Here is an 8,775-nt window from a genome sequence, read left to right on the forward strand (position 1 = left end):
AAGTGTCCCGAAAAGAATGAAATGCAAAGGTAGACACACTAAATGCTGGGGAAAAAAAGACATTAATAGTTGAGGTTTCTGTGTGATTTTTCAGCTTTTTTGACACAAAAATGGATAACGTGTACTTAATGGCCATTTTGACTGGAAATGTATTAATTTGAAGCATGTTCAACTTTGCACAGTACTGTATAAACTACCTGGCAGGTGTTTAGATGTACCTGCTCATAGAATGGGTTCCCTTATTTAGCTGACTGTTTTACTCATTTTAGGATAAAAATGCCATTTAGGGAAGACATCAAACTTGGAAATAACACATATGAAATTATGGGCAGTGACCATAAAAAAGATGCTACTTTATTTTTGCCTTGACCCACTCTTAGCATTCTCTCAAGCAGCTTCATGAGAAGCCACCTGGAATGCTTTTCCAACAGACCTGAAGTTGTCCCACACATGCTGAGACCTTGTTGGCTGCCAAAAATAATTTCTTATTTAAAATATTCATTGTGGCAATAAATTCATACATTTGCATGACCTGTACTATTTTATTTGTATAAGTAAAAACGTTTAATCCATTTAAGGATACGCCTGTAGATCAAAATGTATTTAAGAGTATAAAAAACATGCATTTACTCAGGTGTGTCCAAACTGTTGCCTCATAGTGTATTTATAGCAGAAAGATGTTCTTTTCTCCATCAGCCAGTGAGCTTATGAGCTAGTTATCTATGATGTTAAAGCCAGTATATTGCCTTACAGGTGTTAAAGATGAAAGGCAATATTCGTCAGATGTACATGGACGAGCACAATGTTATCTGTCTCACTTAAGCAGCCCTGCTCTTATAGCACTCAGCTATTAATACACCTTGCAACTCCAATGACTTCATATGTGAAAGAAAGACTGCACTCAGCCCGTGCAGAGATGGCCTCTAATTATTTGTGAGACATGCCACGAAGGGTTCTTTCAGAGCCTGTGAAAAATCTTATTTTCTGCTGTGTTCACGTCTAATAAAAGGTCTCTTCTCTCTTTTTTTTAGATCCCTTCCATCTTGATAGAGGACATCTGGCGAGGAAACCTCTCAAAAGCTACTTATTGTGAGTTGTTGCGAAAAAAGATGCTATGTGTCCTTTGTTAAAGTAAGTTTGTTGCAGTGTTTTTATGAGCAATATTCCCCATGTGATATTAAAACACCTCTCAGCTCCATGTCCTCGCTTTCTTTTAAGTGTGTTTCGAGGGGAAAAGCCGCCATTTGCATTTGCTGCAGACTGGAGCACCCTCCAGGCTCTCAACATGGCCTGTAACACAATTATGCTCTGGCTGCAGCCACTCTGATGGGAGACAACTACAGCTAAACATCTCCACATGCACTCAAGGGCAAAGGCAAACTTCAGACGAGGCTTACACTGGTATTATGAGTCATGTTGTGTTGCAACAGCTTGAATGAAGTATGGCAAATATTACAACAGACGTGTCTGAAATATGAGGTCCATTATGTAGCCATTGCAGCACCCTTGCCAGTTGTCTGCTTTGGTTCAATACTGATTGATACTGGTTTTTGTTACATGAATGATTCACACTTCCAGGGTTGGTAATATAATTGATTAGGTGAGAGGGCTCTCACCAACACGGCGTGCAGAACCAGTGTTTGGAGACACTTATTGCAAGCTGCCTGTGAGGAAAAGTAAATGACTGTTAATAAATTAAAGCTGAGGAACGTGTATGGCAAGTGCACGTAAACAGGTTTCTACTGTGATTGACCGTCACGTGATGTGATTGAAGTCACGTGAACAGGGAGCCAATAATATGTCACAATAGACACATAAGGCTTATTTAAAGGCGTAATATTGTGCCCTCAAAAGAGAATTACCAAGTCAGAATTGTTCACATTGGTGGTGATAGGGTCCAGGCATCTAAACTGTTTAATACCCCTAAAACATGTCTCACAGAAAGTCTTTATTCTAGGGCAAAATAATCCTCAAATAATGCTTATTTTTTGCAGACTGACCACTGTTTCACCATCAACATTACACATACATTATATTACTATCAGCATTATATATAAGTCACATAAGTTCACCGCTAAATAAAATTTCTAGATTTGCCCTGGTTCTTATCACCACCACTGCACAGAAATCTGAATCAGTTTGTTTCTCTACAGTGCACCATTTCACATCACACCACTCTCAATGACTTTGTTTCCATCTCACTGTTTGAGTTATGCAGAAATCCTGCAAAATCGAATTGGTTAGTGTTCGTGCAGGATGCAGGAAAATTTGTTTTTATTCTCTTGTCAACACACAGCATGCAAAACCCGAGTAGCGAGAGCAATGGCGAGTGTATGGACACACATGCTCGCGCATGCTGCCACGCGAGACCCGTGCTGTCAGAAGGTCATGCAAACAGAGGACACTAAGGCTCCATTGAGTGCATGTTTTCTCAGGTGAGCCTAGGCAAATCAACTGTGCGAGTAGTGTGTGAAAGATGAGATGGTGTGATGTGCAAGGTTTAGCTCTTGTGTGTGTGTGGGTCTGCGTACGTGAAATTAATGGGTGATGACTGACCGTGACTAGAGTGCGAACAAGTGCCGTCAAACCTCTCTCTCTTCTTTTTCTTCACTGGGGCAGTTGGAGGGATTCCTGGCAGAGTGATTTGGGACTATAGCAAAAAAATCACATTGCCAGGGATTTCCAACCAGCTGCAGGCCATTCACTTCAATGAGTAGCTTCACCACATTTAGCTTTACCCTGCTTGAGGCCTTCTGGACAAAGCAGGAAGGCTCTGGATCAGTCCCTGTCCCACAGGAAAACCTCACAGGCTGTAACGATGCCCCTCCTGCCCTGGCCCAAGGCTGAGTAAGCTTCTCCATAACCGAGCACTCTGACAGCTGTTCCAGTGAACTCAAACCGAAAGCACATACAGCTCATATAGGTTTAGAGCGCCAAGCGTCTTTCCTACATTTCACAGCATAAACAGTCACCCTCCAACTTATGACTGCGGTTTTGTGATTTGGAATGCGATCCGGCTGCTTTGGTGCCATGCAGACGCATGTGGGCTCGCAGTATAAAAAAGTCTGTGGCTTCTGTACTCGAGGTGCTCTTTGAAAGCTACATGTGGAATGCATTGGAATTATCGCTGTAGCACTTTGATGCATAAGTGCGCATAGAAAAAGCTGTTAATGAGTTCGTTAGGCACACAGCTTTTTAACAGCAAGCATTTGTCAGAAATCGGGGGAGGAATAGGGTAAAGAAAAATATAGAAGCTTGCAATGCAAGTGCCATATGATATTTTATGGGTCTTATTTATATGTCTCATTAAAAAGTGCATTACTGCTTTACTTTGAAGCACGTTTTCACTCTGACACAGATCGATTGGTTGATGTTTTCCCTCTGTAAAGTGGGCATGAGGCCCAAGAACCCCATCCAAGAGTGAGTAAATGCACTCATGCGTCCATGAGTGAAAACAAGCCCAAATGTCCCACGGTCGCTCTCTCCCTCTCCATTCAGCCAACGACAGTGACCGAGACTCTGTATCTGCAAGCCATTTGGGTTTAGGTGTGGCAGGAGGCAGAAAAACAAATCCCGCAGCATAAAAAAACACATGTGAGGTCGCGAGAAGCCGAGGCGGTGGCAGGGCCCTGCTACGTTTCGTGAGGCGCAGGACTTGGCTCGCTTTGTGAACAGATCCAGGAAAGGCCGTGTTCACAGTGGCTAAGTTCCGCTCCTCTGAGGCTCATTCGCAGAACGGCAAAGGAGGCGAGAACTTGTGTAGGCAAAAACTACTAAGAGTCTTGATGTAAGGTAAGTCTTTTCTTTCATATTTGAATTAAAAATCTTACATAAAGAGAAGGAGCTGATCATAGTTCAGTTATTCCTTTATAAATATGAGCTTGGAGTTCCACCCTTCCTCTCAAGCAGGGTGGTCTAGTCAAGCAGGCTCTTATCCAGGGGCATGTGTACAGAATAAGCAAAGAATTGAGACAACTACAGTGGTTGCGCTTTGCTAGCCTTTTTAGCCGGTGTGAGCCCTGGGTCTTCTCCGTGGACAAATGAATGAACGAGATGAATGGATGAAAGCTCAGGCCCTTCTAGGCAAATAAAGGAGCTTTTAAAAATATTATCTCTTAACCACAACTGTCAAAGCTATATGAAGGAACGCTCTTGTGCGTATGAGGCGCTGAAGGCCAGACAACAACAGATTTATTTACAGACGCGTAAACCATCTGAACTTCACAGAAGACCACATCATCAGAATCAATAAATCAAACACCCACAAGTGTTTTAAATTTCAACAGGAAGAAATACAAGTTACCCATTGCAATAACATATGTGAGTATTACCATAATCCCTTGTGTTCTGTCCAGGCAAGTCTCTACACAATCCCAAGACAAAGCCAGAAGCATGCATTATTCCACTAAGTGCACTTCTAGTCTTTTGTGTAAATGAGAAAGACTGTGCTCACCACGATTCCATACAATTCACCACAATATCTACTGCTCTCAGAGGTGTGTATTTCAAGTAGCATGTGTCTGCAGGGTTCAATAGGTTTAACAGTGATAAACCTGCGCTAACTTGTTGACAAATGCTTGCCAATGTCAATACATGACATGCCCCCAGATCTGTTCATCTTTACAGTGTGAAACCTAAGATAGCAACAAATGTTCTGCATGCAAAAGTCACCATAACACCCAGTGTACTGTGAAAACATCTGAGGATTCATCTACTGAGGCACTAAACATGTTGTGTCCAAAATCAAGTACTGCATGCTACATAGTTGGGCTTCAAGATATAGTCCTACAAAGCAATAGACAGTAGTTCCTACACTGTCAGATAAAATTATGCTGTACAGGTACTGTGCAGTTTGTGTAGCATAGTAGGTAATACTTAGTGGCGAACCATGCCAACCCATTGATTAAGCTCATGTTCGTATTCACAGACAGCAATTTATCTAAGACTTTTAGAAGATCTAGAGTGACTTTTTTCATGAAATTGGTCCAACTTATTGGAAATCAAAATGTGACTGATTCCTCTGTCACTTAATAGTACTAACGTAGCAATTATGCTGATGCTTAAACATGTTAGGCCTTCTCTTCAGCGCTTGAAGTCCTAACCAGTAGGAGAGCTCATTCAGCTATATCTCCTAGATACCATGGAGAGAAACAATTCCTGATTGAATAAAAAATAGTTCAGTAATCTTTGCACAGTTTAAATAGAAACATGATTATATTGAATAGAAATCAACTAAAAATTACAAACATTTATTTTTTTTAGTTCTCAGAAATCATTAGGCCTTCTCTAAAGGCCTAGAAGGCCCAAAAAGTTCCCCTCTCGTAATACTCTTGCTCCCCATGCAGCAGACTGGGATTCTGTTCCTTTCTTGACAAGCATGCTACTTTATAGAGTCCTTGGGCAAGACTTCTAACGCTAAATTTCAAGCGCTTAACAAAAAAAGGCATAACATGTTTAGGGATCAGCATAATTGCTACGTTAGTACTATTAAGTGACAGAGGAACCAATCAATCAGTCACATTTTTGATTTCAATAAGTTGGACCAATTTCATGAAAAAAGTCACTCTACACCTTCCTCTGTAATATGATTAAACTGTGAGCTGTTCTGGATAATAGCGTATGCCAAAGGCATAAATGTACAGATAGATTTTAGTCTCCAAAGATACAAACAATGTATATGTACCCTCAAAGGTACAACATTGTCCTTAAGGTGCAGTTGTGTACCTTACATTTTCATAACTTAACTTTCTTAAGTAAAAATAAAACAAAAGGTCTGAAGTCAAGACAGGGTATATGGATCCAATGCAACTTAACAAAATAATTACAGTGGTAGAGTACAAGTATGTTAGTAAAGATACTGAAGACATATCCCTGAGGGTACCACTACAGTGGAAGTGCTTATAACCTGAACGTTTTTTCTGAGAATGTACAACCTCTTTTGACTTTTCAAGACAAGCATCCTGTAAGCATCTTGTCTTTTGTCATATTATACAAAAACACTGTATTTTTATATGTTTATTATGTTTCTGACCTAAACAAACTATAATGATCTGATATCATCACTGAAATTAAATGGATAAATGAGAAGAAAAAATGTTTTTAACTTTTAATGTAGGTTAGTTAAAATTTTTATTTCATGGAATTTTAAGCCATGGTTTGATATGACAGCAGAGATATGTTCTGTTATTATTACTATCTGTCATTTCAGTACAGCTGGAATTGTGGTACTGAAGATTCAGTGATCATACACCTCAGATTGTACGTTTCAAGCACTATTTGATGAATTTTATTGAACTGGTTAATCTTTCTAGAACACTGTTATAGTAAAATAGAGCACAAACATGACATTTGCAATTCAGTTGAAGTCATGAGGCAGTCATGACTAAAATAGACGGAATTTAACTTTTACTTGGAGTTCTAGTACTGCACCTCTGCATAGTGCCCCCGGTGGTGGGGAAAGGAAGTGAAGGGGGAGGAAGACTGGGCTCAACCTCCTGTGCCTACTGAGCTGATAACAGTTGGTAAAGCACGCACTGGCTCAGTTCAGCAGGAACCGGAGTTAGGCCCCTTACAGAGCAGGAGATGCGCCAACCGACACACCCCAGAGGAGCCGGCCTGCCACCAGCCCATCAGTCAACCGGAGCCTAGAAGCCACAGCGGTCTGCCGTTTGAGCTGTAAGCAGATTAGAAGAGTGGAGTCTTTCCAGACTTCCTCATTTTCATCCACATATGTTTTCATTTAAGGAATAAACTGTCAAACCAGTTCATCTCAGGTACTGTATCACTGCCTTTATGTACAGCAAGTGAACTAATGAAGGAGCAAAATGTTTTCTTCATGTGTGTCGAAATAAAAAAGGATTGAACTGAACTCAGGGTGCAGAGGCCATTTATTTTGTCTTTTGCTTATAGGCACAATGCACAACATTCAGCCATCTTACACAGATGTAGCAAGACAATGAAGGAACATTGAAGGAACATGCTGTATTGTGAAGAAGACAAAATGTACTCCAGGTTTCTATAACAGGTCCAAGAATGAGGCATGAGGAAGCAGAGAAGCATTCAGAGGCTCGGATCTCTCAGATTCAGCACAGCTGTGGACCCTCCGCAGTTACATAACAGCCATTTAGGCAGATTGCGTGTGACTGGATCATCTTCTCTTGATCCCCTTTAAAGAAAGATCAGCAGTTGATGCTTCTTTGTTACAAAACTTGTGTCATTTTGGCTCCTGCCAGAGTTTCTGCCTTCATGAGGTAAGATACAACAATCCGTATCTATAGGCTCAGAGTAATTCTACCTTTTGCCCTCCCCCGCCCCACCGCACTAAAGCGCTACACCTTAGCACTGTTATTAATTGGCTGGCAAGGAATGTTTTGTCTCCTAGCAGGTAATGTTCTATGTGACTGAAAGGCTCCTCCAGGCTTTACGGGTAATCCTTAATGTCACATTAAAGCTGATTTATGACCCGTCCTTCTCATGAGAACAAGGCTCAGAAAATGGGCGAGGGATTCATTTTCCCATGCAGATGGAGAAAAGTACTGTAGTGGCTATAACTACTATAAGCAGTGTCGTGTTTCAGCAGCTGTTTTAAAGGCATCAATTGTGGGTTTGATTATGAAAGCATGGGAGAGCACAGGGAATAAAATTCAACAGGCTAATGTGAGGACCAAAGCAAAATGGCCTCTGGGAGTTGGTTCACACTCTTAAAAAGGTTCCTAATTGGTTCCTGGCTTGAAAGAATGGTTCTAGAAAAGACTTTACATTTCAGAATAGGGGTGAATTACATCACCCTAATGGTGTGCTTTTAAGACTTATCAAACCAGGAGCTGGTCATCTACCCTTATCAAGCAATAACTAGGGTAAATTAAACATTTTTCAGAGTACTTGTAATTCTCTTATTAAGCCATACCATACCAGTAGTTGTTAACTGTCTGCTTATTACTATATTATTAAGTAATAACTAGAGTAAATTAAGCATTTCCAGAGAACTTGTAATGATCTTATTAAGCCTTATCAGGCCAGTGGTTGATACTTAACTGTTTACTTGTTACTACATTATTAAGCAGTAACCAGTGGGAATTAAGCATTTTCCAAAGCACTGCAAGAGCACTTAATACTCTTATTAAGACTTATCAAGCCAGTATTTGGCAACTGGCTAAACAGGCTGCTCATTACTATATTACTAAACATTATACAATAGTTAGTTCCGGCCACACAAGCTGATTGGTTGAGAAGCATTCTAACCATGCTGTTATTTTGTTATAACATCACATTTTTTTCACAAACATTTAGTCACTCCGCTGAGACGCCGTTTACTTTGTGCACAAACAGAAAACTTTTAAGATTACATTTGACCTACAGCTGATTTGGTCCAATTCTGAAGATGAGACTTCATTAAATTCTGAAACTCTCATTATCACTGAGCAAGCTTTTCAGTTGGCAGCTGTGACAGAAGAACACCTAAATAACCTGGAATTAGCCAGAAATGAACCGAATACCATTGGCCAAACAAAATGGGCTGTAAAATGGTTTACAGACTGGCTGGAACAAAACAACTTTAATATCGATCTAGCAAAAATTGACAAAACTGAGCTAAACTTGATATTGCAGCGGTTTTATGGCTCAGTCCGATTTGGTCAGACTCTGAACATGAAACTATACGTTTGGCGAATGGTATTCAGTTAATTTCTGGCTAATTCCAGATTGTTTAGGTGTTTTTCTGTCACAGCCGCTTACTGAAAAGGTTGCTCAGTGGTATTGACAGTTTCAGAATTTAGA

This window comes from Colossoma macropomum, unplaced genomic scaffold, assembly GCF_904425465.1.
Source record: "Colossoma macropomum unplaced genomic scaffold, Colossoma_macropomum, whole genome shotgun sequence".
In the NCBI taxonomy this organism is placed as follows: domain Eukaryota; kingdom Metazoa; phylum Chordata; class Actinopteri; order Characiformes; family Serrasalmidae; genus Colossoma; species Colossoma macropomum.